General features: G+C 41.9%; 1 protein-coding gene across 5 annotated transcripts in view; it reads right to left on the reverse strand.

The window, feature by feature from the left end:
• HTR1E (5-hydroxytryptamine receptor 1E) overlaps positions 1 to 17,634 on the reverse strand; it is a 398,512-nt gene that overhangs the window by 125,355 nt on the left and 255,523 nt on the right. For all 5 annotated transcript variants that reach the window (XM_073589623.1, XM_073589624.1, XM_073589622.1 and 2 more), the window contains one exon: positions 7,221 to 7,359. The gene's annotated coding sequence lies outside the window, so the exon portion shown is untranslated. The remainder of the gene's footprint in view (positions 1 to 7,220; positions 7,360 to 17,634) is intronic.

Genomic DNA, 17,634 nt, shown 5'->3' on the forward strand with positions numbered 1-17,634 from the left:
TCTATATGTAGTTGCCCTTTTCCATATGTTATTTTTGTCTTCTGATCATTTTGTCTGCTTTGGGACACCTTTTAAGGTGTTTTGTAATTGTTTTCTATGTGTTTGTATGTGTTTGTGTTTGCCTGCCATTGTTTTCAATGGGGCTCGACGGTGTTCGTCGAACGTTCGACGAACATTCAACGAACTTACCTCCTGTTCGACGAACCGAACCGAACTCGAACACTAGCGGGGTGGCTTAACACTACTCCTGATATATAGACGTACATTTTTAATGTTTAAACTATGCTATATATACCTGGTATCTGGTGATACTGTACCCTTTCTGCCATGAAGTCCTCCTCCACCCACCACGCTAAGTGTATCATTGACACCTGGAACATTGGCCCACATGTGTGATTATTTCTTGCGGATCTTCTTTTTATATTGTGGTGTGATCCATCCTGAGCGTGTGAGAGTCTGTGGGTTACTCCTGCAATTTATATGTAGATTTAAAAATTACCCCAACACTGTATACAGCTCTACGCTTGTGATACATTACCCATTTACTGCTTTTTATATTCTGGTCTAATCCAAACTGACCAAGTGAGAGTCTGTTTCTGACTGTGGAAATAAATTCTGAGATTGACAATGACCCCTACACTGTGTACAGCTGTACGCTTCAGATCCATTACCGTTTTACGGCTTTTTATATTGTGTTGCAATCCATACTGAGCCTGAGAGCGTCTATGTCTGCCTCCTGAAATATATATGGAGATTTAGAATGTTTAAACTATACTATATATACCTGGTATCTGATGATACCGTACCCTTTTTCTACTTTTTATATTCTTGTCTAATCCATACTGAGCCTGTGAGCGTCTCTGTGTGACTGATGGTATATATAGGGAGATTGACAATCATCCTTTGACTGTTTAGAGCTGTACGCTTCTGATATAGAACCATATATCTGATGTTATTTTGGGTACATTTTCTCCAAAATTTGGAAGTATGGTTGAATAGGCCGTGGACGTGGGTGTGGGAGGGCCAGCTGGTACTGATGGTGATGGCGCATCTGCTGGTAGTGGCAAAAGCACAATAGCCGCTAAGGCAGGAGGTGTTGAGCCTGCATCATGGTCTGGCTCCGGAACGCCTGGAAGGCTACCTTTTCTGGGAGTAGGTTAACCGCTTTTAAAGCCGGAGCATCAGGAACTGGTTTTGGCTTATATTGCCGAAACAGACTCCAGCAAATATGCCCTCCTCTTCTGAAGTTTCAAAAAATGCAAGCACTGAGTCATCAAGTGCTGGCTACTGGTCAGGAAGAACCCCTTTCCTTGTGTCCTCCACCCCCATCAAAAGTGAATGATGCAGCAGGCCACACTTCACATTAGTCCATGTAGCTCTTTCCCACCTACCATGCCTGAGTTATCAAGTCAAATCGTGAATTCCCCAGTCCAAGATGAATCTGAAATGGAGTGTGGGTGGCCAGCCAGGGCAGTGGGGTTAATCGGTTCCGGGTCGGTGTCTCAGAGGGATGTGTCACAGTGGTGGTGACCCGGTCCGTGGGCCTAGGCGTCCATGCAAAGGGGTGAATAACATTTATAGGTGAATGATACTTGACGCCACCTGTGGTTTCTGATCAGATTGACCAGCGCTGCAGTGTCATGTCTCTGGGACAGATGTTGTGGTGCATCTAAGATGTAGAAGCCCTGCACAGGTAGGGCCATAGTCGCAGGGCAGATGAAAGAGTTGGTAGATGGTGTGCAGTGCAGGATGTAGCAGAGCTGTGCGCCAGGCGCAGGAGAAAGATGACAGACACAGTCGTGCAGTTCCTTTACCTGTACTTGGTAAGTGCCGTACAGGACCCAGAGTACAGATGAAGAAGGATTTGGTCAGCCTGGAAGCAAATTAGGAATTCTCTCTCTGCAGATAGGTAGTGTGGCCTCCGTTCTAGCGCTTATCAGAGGTACTCGCAGTACTGAGTTCACTGAAGTTCCCCCTGTTCACTTCTTTTTTTGAAACTTTCTCGTATGGCAGGCAGCCGTAGTCTTTTCCTTCTGGCTCACACAAGTCACTGCAGGGGCCTCCGAGCCTTAGTTGGGAACAGAGCATTTACAGCTGCTACTTCCTCCGGTTTCTGCTGCAGGACCGTCAGTGTCCCTACAAACTCGGAGACCGGAATCCGGACCATGCACTCCAGCTAGGATTGAGCCTTAACTCTGCTCATCTCCAGCTCCCCTTCTCATATCCACACACTTCCCCTTCCCTTCACAGACTGCCCTAACTTCCCTCCTCCCGACCACAGAGAGCAGCTCCTCAGCAGTCAGGTTCAGAGCTCTCCATGCTGGCCTGGAGTGGGAACTGTGTTGTGTGCTGGTTTAACTGCTAGAGAGATCCTTTGTTGCTCCCAAGCACGACATCACACTCCCTAGAAGGAAGGTAATGCCACTGTGGCGACTGTACTCCTGGGGGCGCCACAAGTGCACTGATGCCCAGCCACTGCTAGATGATTCTGCTGGGGGCCCTGTGCCAGTGCCATCGCCAATGAGTGGGCCCCCTGCTTGCTCAGGATCACAGCACTTGCAAAGTTGAAATACTTACCTCTCCCTGCTCCACCGCCGTGACGTCTTCCGCGTTTCTTGACAGTGACATTCTGGTCAGAGAGCGCGATGACATCACGTCTGTATGCCCTCTGCCTAAACAGTCCAAGTGCAGAGAGATGGAAGATGGGGATGACGAGGAGTCCAGACTAGTACAGGGATTCCATAGCGAGGAGACTTATTTAATTGTTTTAAAGGTTGGGAGCAATTTTTGGGGAGCACTATACTGTGGAGAATGATATATGGGGCCCACCATACACTGGTGCATTCCTAAGGTGGACATCAGACACTGGAGCAGCATTTACATGGCCCATTATACACTGGAGCATTAGAAATGGGGCCCATTATAAATGGAGCATTATTTGGGCCCATAAGACACTGGAGCATCATCCATGGGGCCCATCATATACTGGAGCATTGTAAATGGGGCAGATTATATATGAAGCATTATTTGGACCAATCGTACACTAGAGAATCATCCGTGAGGCCCATCATATGCTGGAGCTTTCCAAATGGGGGATATCAGACACTGGAGCAGCATTTACAGGGCCCATTATACACTGGAGTATTAGAAATGGGGCCCATTATATATGGAGCATTATTTGGGCCCCTAAGACAGTGGAGCTTCATCCATGGGGACCAACATATACTGTAGCTTTATGTGGAGCTCATCATATACTGTATGGAACATTATATGGGACCAATGATTCTGTATGGAGAAATATATGGGCCTCATTACTCTGTATAGCGCACTATGCGGTGGCCAAAATACTGTATGGAGCAATACACTGTCCGTTTTTGGAGGTATTGGAGAATTTAAAATGGATATCAGTCATGTGATGTAAGAAGTGAAGTATTTTTCATTGTACTATACCGCTATTTCTCTGCCGTATCAGGGGATCTTGAATTGTGGCATGTGTTAAAGGAGCCCATTTACACTCTTTGGCCCTGGGCCCACGAAAATCTGGAGCCAGCCCTACCCCCCAAAACTTTAGCCAAATAACCCCCAGTTTTCAATGCCTAACTATTATTATAAAGTAAATTAAGGTTGACAAGCTTAAGTAATAAGAATTGATGTTTTTGCATTAAAATGGGCACTTTAGGTGTGTTTCCTGTCCTTCACTCACTGCCAACTTTTCTTCCCCATTGACTTGGATTGAGTTTCGTGTTTCAGTTGGCCTTCGACTTTTCACGATAATCGGCCAATTTCGTTCGACCTGACTTTTGCGAAAGTCGGGTTTCATGAAACCCGACTCGACCCGAAAAAAGGCAAAGTCGCTCATCTCTAATGAAAACGTGTGACCTGCATTTGGTACTACTATTGCCTGGATGGTTGCTGCCAGCAGTACCCATGCTATTGCTGCTACTAGCGAGTAGCACATTATTACTGATGATATTATGCTTTTCTGTATCATGCCCTATCATGTCATTTGCTCGTGCCATATTTGGCTTTAGCATATGTTTTACACAAAAGAATTATTTTTAATTTTTCTATAAACTTTAACAAACTTAGCCAACCCCGGAAAATATGACATCAACCAGAAATGCTAGGCAGTGTCAGGGTTCACGTGCTGAACAAAAGAATAATTCAACAACAGCCTTCCCATAATATCAGTGTGGTGTATATGTGGCTCCAATGAGACTGACATTTTGCAGGAAGTACAGGGGTTGGACTGCAGAGGACTGGGGTAAAGTTAATTTTTTTGATAAAGCCCCTTCAGACAGTTTGGGACATGAATTATTGTTTCGAGAAGAAAAGGTGAGCAGTGAGCACTATCATGAGTCATGGTTAATGGTAACAGAAAAAAAACCCTGAAACTATTCATGTTTGGGGCCTTTTCGCCGAAAGGTACTGGACTCACTCACAATTTTTACCTAACAACACTGCCATTAATAAAGAATTGTACCTAAATGTTCTCCAAAAACATCTTGTCCCAATGATTCTGGAGAAATTTGGTAATGGTCAATGCTTTTCTCAGCATGATGGAGGACCCTGTCACATTGCATATGTGTTAAAGAGAACTTGATACATTGCAAAATGCTATTTACTTGCAAATGCAGGGTAAATCTGCAAATTAATAGTATCTCAAAGCTGCTTGGCCACCTTACTAAAAGCGCGGGTACTGGGAGAAAAAGAACTTATTTCCTAATGGGAGACGCCGTCTTTGAATCATGGGGTTGCACGGAGCGGCTGCAGTCTCATCTCACGTCACTATATTGTTAACGCACCCTGGCAATTTGGTCGACAGTCAGTTCTCCACAGAAACACTGCAGAATGAGTTGTGTTGGGACGTGCTTACAGCCTCTGCTCATAGTATAGTGAGTGGTGCTGTGAGTGGTGACTGTAATTGGTCCATGCATGCCCTCAAGACTGAAAACACTCATCTCCCTGGTGAAAGTAAGTTTTCATTTAAAGCCACTGAGCATCACTATAAGGCTCTTTACTGGCATATTAACCCTATACCTGAAGTTAATGTTTTCTGATGTGACAGGTTCCCTCTAACTATGTGGCTCGATGAACAAAACATTGATATTTTAGGTTCATGGCCAGGAAACTCCCCAGTTATTAATCCCATTGATATCCTGTGGTCAATACTCAGGAAGCGACTGGACAAACAAAAACATAGAAATTGTGTTAAACTTCAAGCATGACATTAGACAAAAATGGGCGTTCATCAGTCAAGATTTGGCCCAGAAGATGATATCCAGCTGCAAGGTCAAATTTCAGAAGTCTTGAAATATAAGGGTCAACAATGTGCTTATTAACTTTTTACATAAACTTGATGCAATTGTCAATAAAATTTTAAAAACGTATGAAATGCTTATAATTGTACTTGAGTAACCATGGAAACATCTGAGTAAAAGATCTAAAAATATTGAAGCACAGAACTTTGTGAAAATCTACATTTTTACCAGTCTCTAAACTTTGTTTTCAGATGGTGAATGTAGTGATTGCCACATTCAGTAGCAAAACGGGTGCAGCTTTGTTAAAACACGACTCTGGCGCTTGCCTTTTTTAACGCTGAAGTGGTGCTACCAATGTAAGATTTCTGCCCTTGCTCTTATACTGAAGAAAAACACTGTATGCACTACTGGGAGAGGTGCTCAAGTAGGTTCCCATACCATATGTAAATAAGAAAGAAAACTTGGCACTCAACTTTGGATGATTTCTTGTGTTTTAACGCAGTCAGAAATCAAAATAAAATGTTTCGGCGTAATTTGGCCTTTATCAGTTACAGACTGCAATGAATATTTCTATATCCAAATAATAGAGTCTAATAAATGGCACTTCCAAAAATACTACAACATCAGACAAGACAAACGAAGTTTAGCCATAAAATATTCAGCCTTTATTATTGCATAATAGCAAAAAAGTAAAAAAACACTTTGAAAAAGAGATACATGTCCAATACAACCTAACAAGGTAAGTATTTAAATGTACTGCCATATGGTAGATAATCACTATAAAGAAGCACAAAAGTATAACACATAAAGTCTAGTGCAACAATAATAATTACCAGTGTAGGGCTAGCTAAATAGTGATATAAAACTCCTATGCACTCATAGTCTACATATATATGAAAACACTAAATGAAGTGCAGGAAAGGTGACCCACACAGAAATGATATGGTATATGATAACCAATATAAAAATATCCAAAATGTGATGAAATAATAGCAGACCAGTGTATAATCATATACAGTGACACAAATGAGCAATCCAAGCCATAAAATAGCCAAGATAAAGTAAATGCACAGTGCATATACAAAAATTAATGCTAACAAGTATATATGTAGCAGCGGCAAGTTAAGACAGTGTCCAGCCAAGGAATACTAGTGCTGACATGATAGTCATAGATATAGTATATTACGCCACTTAAAGCATGACTGCTGTCAGAGAAAAGTGCAGGGAGCATACAAGTAACATACAACCTTGTAGGTAAGGGTCCCCGACTCCCGTTTCGCACTAGCTTCGTGTCAGGGGGTGAGGAGGAGTCCCACGGCGTCATAATGTGACCGCAACCTCATTGGCCATAATTCAGACGTTACATCACAAGCTCTCATTGTAACTCTGTGAGAGCCAGAACGAGGTTCTCATAGACTTGTCTTGAATTGTGAATTCCAGCTTGCTTCAGCTAACACTGGAGAGATCTGGCAGATCACAAACTACCGGAAACCAATGGAAGCGGCGGTGATAAAAGGTGAAGACAAGGTGAAGGCAAGAGAGTATAAGAGTAGGGTCAAGGACCTTAGATTAAAAGCACCACTCCAGTGGTAAAATAAAAGAAAATGCTGGAGTGGTGTTTTAAAGTAGGAATAGGTACATTTTTCAGCTTCTAAAAGTAAGTTTCCATGGACAGACTTTGAGCAGAAAGTTTTGAAATGGTGACGAATTAAAAAAAATACTCAATTTGTTTTGAAATGGTGACAAATAAAAAAACAACAACTCAATTTGCATGATTTGGATATTTGAGCCCTGCTGATTTCACTACCAGACTCAACATATAGGTTGTATGATGACTGAAGGCATCTAAAGATAGAATTTAGAGAAATGTGTTACTTAATGGATTGAAGTATTAATACCTCAATAAAGATTTTTTAAGCTCAAATGGTTACCCTCGGTGATTTTTTTCACAATATTTACCTTTAAAGAAAAGAAATGGAGTCTGTCCACTCTTGTGACGGCATATTTCATGAGCGCACATTTTCCTGTCTTATTTTGTGATGTATTGGACAAAGTGCCTGTCAGATCCATTCTTCATAGAATGACAGGGATTATCAATCTGGAAAAGAGCAAAACAGTTCTCTGATTACCATTATATATCATATAGGTGTTTTAAAGAACATAGTTTAAATAACAACTTAATTAGTAATCTGTACACCGATTTCTTAGACTGCGTTCACATATGACAGTTACATTACGCAACGCTGTGGTCTTACTGTATTGGCCACAACATGTGACTGTAGCCGAAAAGGAGACAGCCAGTATGTAGCACCGGATCAATACATAACATTTGAAAACACAGTTGGATGATTTCCGCGCAGTCTATATGTCGGTGATCTTTCAAGTACTTAACCCCTTCGCACCCGAGCCTGTTTTTGCCTTCGTGACCGGGCCAATTTTTTCAATTCTGACCAGTGTCACTTTATGAGGTCATAACTCTAGAACGCTTCAACGGATCCTACTGATTCTGACATTGTTTTCTCATGACATATTGTACTTCATGATGGTGGTAAAATTTTTTAGATATGATCTGCACTTATTTGTTAAAAAAATCAAAATTTGGCAAAAATTTAGAAAATTTTGCAATTTTCAAACTTTTAATATGCCCTTAAATCAGAGAGTAATATCGCACAAAATAGTTAATAAATAACATTTCCCACATGTCTACTTTACATCTGCACAATTTTGGAAACATAATTTCTTTTTTTTAGGAAGTTATAAGGGTTAAAAGTTGACCAGCGATTTCTCATTTTTACAACAAACTTTGCAACACCATTTTTTTTAGGGACCACCTCACATTTGAAGTGAGTTTGGGGGGTCAATATGACAGAAAATACCCAAAATTGACACCATTCTAAAAACTGCACCTCTCAATGTACTCAAAACCACATTCAAGAAGTTTATTAACCCTTCAGGTGCTTCACATGAATGAATGGAATATGGAAGGAAAAAATAAACATTTAACTTTTTTTCACAAACATTTTACTTCAAAACCATTTTTTTTTATTTTCACAAGTGTAAAAAGAGAAAATGAACCACTAAATTTTTTGTGCAATTTCTCCCAAATACGCCAATACCCCGTATGTGGGGATAAACCACTGTTTGAGCACACGGCAGAGCTCAGAACGGAAGGAGTGCCGTTTGACTTTTTCAAGGCAGAATTGGCTGGAATTGAGATCGGATGCCATGTCGCATTTGGAGAGCCCCTGATGTACCTAAACAGTGGAAACCCCCCACAAGTGACCCCATTTTGGAAATTAGACCCCCCAAGGGACTTATCTAGATGTGTGGTGAGCACTTTGAACCCCCAAGTGTTTCACTAAAGTTTATAATATAGAGCCGTGAAAATAAAAAAAAATCATTTTTTTTCCACAAAAATGATCTTTTAGCCCCCAATTTTTATTTTCACAAGGGTAACAGGAGAAATTGGATCCTAAGAGTTGTTGTCCAATTTGTCCTGAGTACGCTGGTATGCCATATGTTGGAGAAAACTACTGTTTGGGCACACGGTGGGGCTCGGAAGGGAAGTAGTGACGTTCTGAAATGCAGACTTTGATGGAATGGTCTGTGGGTGTCATGTCGCGTTTGCAGAGCCCCTGATGTACCTAAACAGTGGAAACCCCACACAAGTGACCCCATTTTGGAAACTAGACCCCCCAAGGAACTTATCTAGATGTGTGGTGAGCACTTTGAACCCCCAAGTGTTTCAGTAAAGTTTATAATGTAGAGGTGTGAAAATAAAAAAATCATTTTTTTTCCACAAAAATGATCTTTTAGCCCCCAATTTTTATTTTCACAAGGGTAACGGGAGAAATTGGACCCTAAGAGTTGTTGTCCAATTTGTCCTGAGTCCTGAGTACGCTGGTACCCCATATGTGGGAGAAAACTACTGTTTGGGCACACGGTGGGGCTCGGAAGGGAAGTAGTGACGTTCTGAAATGCAGACTTTGATGCAATGGTCTGTGGGTGTCATGTCGCGTTTGCAGAGCCCCTGATGTACCTAAACAGTGGAAACCCCACACAAGTAACCCCATTTTGGAAACTAGACCCCCCAAGGAACTTATCTAGATGTGTGGTGAGCACTTTGAACGCCCAAGTGTTTCAGTAAAGTTTATAATGTAGAGGCGTGAAAATAAAAAAATCATTTTTTTCCACAAAAATGATCTTTTAGCCCCCAATTTTTATTTTCACAAGGGTAACAGGAGAAATTGGACCCTAAGAGTTGTTGTTCAATTTGTCCTGAGTATGCTGGTACGCCATATGTTGGAGAAAACTACTGTTTGGGCACACGGTGGGGCTCGGAAGGGAAGTAGTGACGTTCTGAAATGCAGACTTTGATGGAATGGTCTGTGGGTGTCATGTCGCGTTTGCAGAGCCCCTGATGTACCTAAACAGTGGAAACCCCACACAAGTGACCCCATTTTGGAAACTAGACCCCCCAAGGAACTTATCTAGATGTGTGGTGAGCACTTTGAACGCCCAAGTGTTTCAGTAAAGTTTATAATGTAGAGGCGTGAAAATAAAAAAATCATTTTTTTTTCCACAAAAATGATCTTTTAGCCCCCAATTTTTATTTTCACAAGGGTAACAGGAGAAATTGGACCCTAAGAGTTGTTGTCCAATTTGTCCTGAGTACGCTGGTATGCCATATGTTGGAGAAAACTACTGTTTGGGCACACGGTGGGGCTCGGAAGGGAAGTAGTGACGTTCTGAAATGCAGACTTTGATGGAATGGTCTGTGGGTGTCATGTCGCGTTTGCAGAGCCCCTGATGTACCTAAACAGTGGAAACCCCCCACAAGTGACCCCATTTTGGAAACTAGACCCCCCAAGGAACTTATATAGATGTGTGGTGAGCACTTTGAACCCCCAAGTGTTTCAGTAAAGTTTATAATGTAGAGGCGTGAAAATAAAAAAATCATTTTTTTTCCACAAAAATGATCTTTTAGCCCCCAATTTTTATTTTCACAAGGGTAACGGGAGAAATTGGACCCTAAGAGTTGTTGTCCAATTTGTCCTGAGTCCTGAGTACGCTGGTACCCCATATGTGGGAGAAAACTACTGTTTGGGCACACGGTGGGGCTCGGAAGGGAAGTAGTGACGTTCTGAAATGCAGACTTTGATGGAATGGTCTGCGGGCGTCATATTGCATTTACAGAGCCCCTGATGTACCTAAACAGTGGAAACCCCCAATTCTAATTCCAACCCTAACCCCAACACACCCCTAACCCTAATCTCAGCCTTAACCACAACCCTAACCACAAACCTAACACCAACACACCCATAACTTTAATCCCAGCCCTAGCCCTAGCCCTAACCCTAGCCCTAGCCCTAACCCTAGCCCTAGCCCTAACCCTAACCCTAGCCCTAACCCTAACCCTAACCGTAGCCCTAGCCCTAGCCCTAACCCTAACCCTAGCCCTAACCCTAGCCCCTGCATTTTTTTTTTTACTTTTTTTTATTTTTGTCACAAGATCGCTGCACTGCGATCTGACTCATAGTAATGCCACTTCACCTCTGATCATCTGTCAGTGTGAGATCAGAGGAGAAGCAGCGTTACTATGTGACAAGATCGCTGCCTGGCACATAATAACGCGACTTCTCCTCTGATCTCACAATGACAGATGATCAGAGGTGAAGCAGCGTTACTGTGTGACAAGATCGCTGCCTGGCACAGCTGTGCCAGGCAGCGATCAGCTGTGCCAGGCAGCGATCTAGTCACACAATAACGCTGCTTCACCTCTGATCAGCTGTCAGTGTCAGATCAGAGGGAGAAGCCGCGTTACAATGAGGGAGATCGCCGGGAAACAAGCAGCTTTCCCAGCGATCGCTCCCATTGGCTGCTGTGACGCTGACGTCATCGGGACCTGAACCAATCAGGTCTCGATGACGTTGGGGGTCCCAGCATGCATTGCGCACCGGGATCCCCGCGTTGGAAGGTATGTGGGGGTCCCGGGGGCACAAAACCGCTGACAGTAGATAAACGTCGGCGCTGCACAAAGCCCAGCAAGCGCCAACGTTTATCTACTGTGGGCGGTCGTGAAGAGGTTAATTATAGGTTCAAGATTCATCAGTGTTTTGTTTGCTTTTTATTAGGAGTTCCATTTCAGCTGTTTATAGCCAGTATGTCACTTTTTACCATCAGATTATGCACATCACGCTCTAATCAAACTCTGATCATAATTTGATCAAGGTGTGAGAATGGTGTGATTCAAATCTCTCAGATGAGGAGAAAATGAAAGGAAAAATGTCTCCATCTTCTACATTCTGTCAGTCCATGCAAATTGAACTGCACCAGCTGTCATCCAATTGAAATCCGATGTTTTCCACAGTCATTGACTTGCATGGCCGAGTACAATCCAAATATCGAATCAAACTCAAACATGCTGCCATTTTTTCCTGAGACTCTGTCCGAGGGAAAAATTGGACATGTGCATGGCCCCATAGACTAACATTGGTCTGAGTGTGATCAGATGTTTTGTCGGATTGCACTTGGACCGAAAATATACAGTCATGGCCAAAAGTGTTGGCACTCTTGAAATTGTTCCAGAAAATGAAGGATTTCTCCCATAAAATTATTGCAATTACACTTTTTTTTATACATATGTTTATTTTTTTGTGTGTATTGGAACAACACAAAAAAACAAAGAAAAAAGGCAATTTGGACATAATCTCACAAAACCTCAAAAATAGGCCATGCAAGATTATTGGCACCTCTCCAAAATTGTGGATAAACATCTGTTTCAAGCATGTGATGCTCATTCAAACTAACCTGTGGCAAGTAACAGGTGTGGGTATTATGAAAGTCACACCTGAAACCAGATAAAAAGGGGAGAAGTTAACTCAATTTTTGCATTGTGTATCTGCGTGTGCTAAACTAAGCATGAAGAACAGAAAAAGGAGAAGAGAACTATCTGAAGATTAGGGAAGCAAAATTGTTGAAAAATATCAACAATTTCAATGTTACAAGTCCATCTCCAGAGATTGTGATTTTCCCTTGTCCACGGTGTGCAACATAATCAAGAGGTTTGCAACCCAGGGCACTGTAGCTAATCTCCCTGGACGTGAACGGCAGAGAAAAATTGATGAAAGGTTGCAACACAGAATAGTCAGGATGGTGGATAAACAGCCCCAATCAAGTTCTAAAGAACTTCAAGCTGTCCTGCAGGCTCAGGGTGCATCAGTGTCAATGCAAACTATCAGTTGACATTTGAATGAAATTAAACACTATGGCAGGAGACCCAAAAAGACCCCACTGCTGACACAGATATAAAATAGCTAGACTGCGGTTTGTCAAAAAGTACATGAGTAAGCCAGGATCATTCTGGGAAAGTGTTTTGTGAACAGACGAGACCAAGATAGAGTTTTTTGCTAAAGCACATCTTTTTACTATTTACTGAGAGTGGTATTAGGCTTTTAAAGAAATGAACGAAGTACCTTCAGTAAACTATGATAGAGGCTCAAAGATGTTATGGGGTTGTTTTGCTGCTTCTGACATTGAGTACCTGCACTGTGTGCAAGGAATTATGAAATCTGAAGATTACCAAAGGATTTTGGGTTGCAATATAGTGCCCAGTGTCAAAAAGCTGGGTTTGCTTCCTAGGTCATGGGTCTTCCAGCAGGACAATGACCACAAATATACTTCAGGAAGCATTTAGCAATGGATGGAAACAATGCATTGGAGAGTTCTGAAATGGCCAGCAATGCATCCGGCTCTAAATCTTATTGAACATCTGTAGAGAGATCTTAAAATTGCTGTTGGGAGAAGGCACCCTTAAAATATGAGAGATCTGGAGAGGTTTTCAAAAGAAGAGTGGTCCAAAATTCCAGTTGACAGATGTAAGAAGCTTGTTGATGGTTATAGGAAGGGATTGGTTGCAGTTATTTATTCCAAAGGGTGTGCAACCAACTATTAAGTTGAGGGTACCAACAATTTTGTCTGGCCCATATTTTAGATTTTGTGTGAATTTATGTCCAATTTGCATTTTTTCTCTTTTTTGTGTTGCTCCAATACACACAAAGGAAATAAACATGTGCATAACAAAACGTGTAATTGCAATAATTTTCTGGGAGAATACTTCCTAGTTATGGCGTCAGTCAGAATATATGTGTGTATATATATATGTACAGTGGGAGAAATAACTGTTTGATCCCTTGCTGATTTTGTAAGTTTGCTAACTGACAAAGACATGAACAGTCTATAATTTTAAGGGTAGGTTAATTTTAACATTGAGAGATAGAATATATAAAAAAATCCATACAGTAGACTGTTCATGTCTTTGTCAGTAGGCAAACTTACAAAATCAGCAAGGGATCGAAAACTTATTTCCCCCACTGTATATATAGTCTGACTCCACAACTAGGAAGTGTTTATCTATTTATTTATGTATATATTAGTTTGTTTTTTCTTTAGCAGTTTTCAAATTCTATACTTTTGTACTACTGGTATACAGAGAAGTAATACTGTGAGAGCAAGCTGGAGATACACAGGTGGGAAGTCTAGACTAACATGAGTATTTTTTGTAGTGATTTTTTATGTCTACTGCACAGTATAATAAATGGATATTAATAGATTGTTATGTAAATGTCATGAGCGTAACAGAAGTTCATGTATACTTAATGCAGGAGAAATGTGGATGCATTGTCATGTCTGGTGCCCTCCTTCTGTCTCACACTATGTCAGTATTCTTTGGACTGCTTAAATGTCTACTAGTCGATGCACTGGGCATGTTGTGCACCATGTCCCATGAGACTTCAGCTACAATTCTTTAAGACTAGTCTTAGATAACAAACACTAAGACACAAGTACTTATCACAAAGCTGCCACTGGAACGTGCATTGTAATTCTAAGCTTTGATACTGTGTAGGCAATCGCCATGGAAACTATGCAGACTAAAGATATTATCTACTTTAGGCAGCCAATAATGATTAATATTCATCTTGCAGAAAAGTTTACTGCACATTTACAGAATGGAAATATTTTTTCCAGGAAATATTAACGAGGGATACATTTTTAAAGTCAAACATATGTGAGCAAGCAGAAAATAAAACTATTTCAATGTAAAGCAGACACTAAAAACAGCAAAGGCAAATATAATTATAAGGTAAAGCCCTTTATCCATTATAGTCTAAGGCGAAAAATAGAAGGTTCTGCCTGGAAGGAATGGTGCAGTAATAAAACTAGAATATTGTCTGCAGATGTAATCTTACAGGAAAGTATCTTGGCATGGAAAGTAATATCATACTTAGTAAGAAGCATCTCCCGCACTTTGGGCAGAGTAGGAAAGTCTCCTTCCAAAGCTGTTGGCATGTAACACTTGAGGAACTTACACATGTACTTATATGCTGGTCTTCCCTGCATTTTGTATTTAAAAATACAAAGAGTGCCTTCCCTGGTCCACTGCTGAGTTTCCATCACTGCTCCTGGAATTTTGCATTGGCTGTGACTCTTTCTAATGATCTTTTTACTCTTAGACCTGTGACGGGGACAAGGGGACATCCTCTACGTCTGGAGGAAAGGAGGTTTAAGCATACTCACAGACGCGGATTCTTTACTGTAAGAGCAGTGAGACTATGGAACTCTCTGCCATATGATGTTGTAATGAGTGATTCCCTACTAAAATGTAAGAAGGGACTGGATGCCTTTCTTGAAAAGTATAATATTGCAGGGTATATACACTAGTTTCCTTAATATTGCGTTGATCCAGGGAGCTAGTCTGATTGCTGTATGTGGAGTCGGGAAGGAATTTTTATCCCCAATGTGAAGCATACTGTTTGCCACATGGGTTTTTTTTTGCCTTCCTCTGGATCAACATGTTAGGGCAAGTTAGGATAGGATATGAGTTGAACTAGATGGACTTAAAGTCTTCCTTCAACCTTAATAACTATGTTACTATGTTACTAAATTAAATTTGAAACAGAACAAGCTCTTTAGGCCATGTTCACATGATGCGTTTTTTCCATTCGCATTTGTTGAGAGAGAGGAAGAGAAGGAGAGGAACAGGGAGGGGTAAATGTTGTGAGTTCATTTTCCCCTTCACCATTGAGGTCTGATGAACTCCCTCTTCTGGTGAAGGAAGGTAGTGAGGCTGATTACCAAGCACCTGTGCAGGATGATGATGACTGGGTGACTGGAATTGCTGACTGGATATAAGGCAGCCGAAGCCCTTCTGCCTTGCTGGTGATCTCTCTGAGGGATACTAGGAGACCAGTCTGATTCCTGCTCCTCAAAAGCTAAGTTTTCTGCTCTCCTTTTTGCATTTGTGTTTTGGTTTTGTTTTGCCTTGTTTTTCTGGATTTCTGCCATTCCCTGCTGGGGTGAGCTGAAGTCCTTTTTGCTCTGTCTTCAGAAAATACCTGAGTACTAATATAGTCTTTTTGAAGCCTAGCGTCTTCAGGGCTTTTTTCCCTATCAGTCTGTTGGCTCTTGTTTTGAGAGGGTTTTGGCGGATTGCAGACAGCAGCTTTTCTATCCTTTCCAATTTAGTTAGCTTGGGCCCCATCATTTGCTCAGCCTATCTTTCTATCTGTGTGAGTGTTTTTTCATCTTGCTTCACCGTCATTATATGTTGGGGGCTGCCTATTGCTTTGGGGTCTGCTCTGGGGCAGTTTAGATTTCCCTTTCTGTCTTTAGGCTATTTAGTTCTCCGGCTGTGATCAAGGGGTCTAGGGCACCGTAGGAACCCCACACGGCTACTGCTAGTTGTTGTTGATAGGTTCAGGGGTCTGCAATCCGATAGCTGCCAACTTCTCTGGTTTTCTGGACTTAGCTAGTATTTCTGTTTCTGCCTCCTACGGTGACTCAATCATAACAGAATCACCAGCCATACCGCAGATCCTAGGGTACTCAATTGCAGGAAAGAATTGTAAAAAAAAAAAAAAAGAAACGTGTGTATATTCTTTCCTCTATATCTCTGAGGCCTTAGGGGGAATTTTTTTTCTCTCAATGGAGATAAAGCAATTGTCTGATCGTGTGGAGCAGCTCGCTGCGGAAGTGCGGGGAATTTCCGCCTACCTTGCTCATTCACATGCTGCTGAACCAAAGATCCCTACTCCTGATGTGTTTTTTGGGGATCGGTCTAAATTTTTGAATTTCAAAAATAATTGTAAATTATTTTTTGCCTTGAAGCCTAACTCGTCAGGGAGCTCCGCGCAGCAGGTTAAAATTGTCATCTCTGTGCTGCATGGCGATCCACAGGATTGGGCGCTTTCTTTGAAACCAGATGATCCTATTCTAACTAATGTGAACGCATTTTTTCAAGCCTTGGGGTTGTTGTATGACGAACCTAATGCTATTGATCAGGCTGAAAAGACCCTGTTGGCATTGAGCCAGGGTCGTGATTCTGCAGAATTGTACTGTCAAAAATTCCGAAAGAGGGCGGTCCTTACTACCTGGAATGATAATGCCTTGGCAGCTCTCTTTCGGAAGGGTTTGTCAGAAGCCGTAAAAGATACTATGGTGTGATTTCCTGTTCCCTCTGGTCTTGACGATTCTATGTCATTAGCCATTCAGGTTGATCGGCGTTTACGTGAACGCAGGACTGAACGAGAGGTGTTGCCACCTGTTGAACAAGTGTCTGAACCTGTGCAATGTGATTTTTGTCCAGGGAGCAACGTCAGGAGCTCAGAAGGCGTAATAAGCTGTGTTTTTTTTGTGGAGATGCCTCGCATATTATTTCTGTCTGTCCTAAACGAGAGAAACGTTTTGCACACACGTTTTTTTTGGGTGGTGTTCAACCTAAGTTTCTTCTGGCAATTATTCTGATCTGCTCCCTGTCCACATTTTCCGCCAAGGCTTTTGTGGATTTGGGAGCAGCCCTGAACCTAATGGACTTGGATTTTGCTAAACGTTGTGGATTTCCGATGACACCTCTGCGGACACCTATCCCGTTGAGGGGGATTGATGCTACTCCTTTGGCGAAAAATAAACCTCAGTTTTGGACCAGGTGGTAATGCGGGTCGCTCCAGACCATCAAGAAAATTGTAGATTTTTGGTGTTGCATAATTTGCATGATACCATTGTTCTGGGGTTTCCCTGGTTGCAAATTCATAATCCAGTTTTGGATTGGAAATCTGTGTCTGTGGTGAGTTGGGGTTGTCGGTGTGCCTTTAGTGAGGCTCCGGTTTTTTCAAACCTCTCCTCAGTCGCATGATGTTCCTGACTATTTAGCGGACTTTTATGATGTATTTAGTGAGAATGAGTCTGCGTCCTTGCCTCCTCATAGGAGTTATGACTGTGCAATTGAACTGAGCCCGGGGTGTAAATTTCCCAAGGGTCGGCTCTTCAATTTATCTGTACCCGAGCACGAGGCTATGCGATCCTATATTAAGGAGGC

Source organism: Dendrobates tinctorius, unplaced genomic scaffold (genome assembly GCF_039654945.1).
Source record: "Dendrobates tinctorius isolate UK_male_01 unplaced genomic scaffold, ASM3965494v1 ptg000111l, whole genome shotgun sequence".
NCBI lineage: Eukaryota > Metazoa > Chordata > Amphibia > Anura > Dendrobatidae > Dendrobates > Dendrobates tinctorius.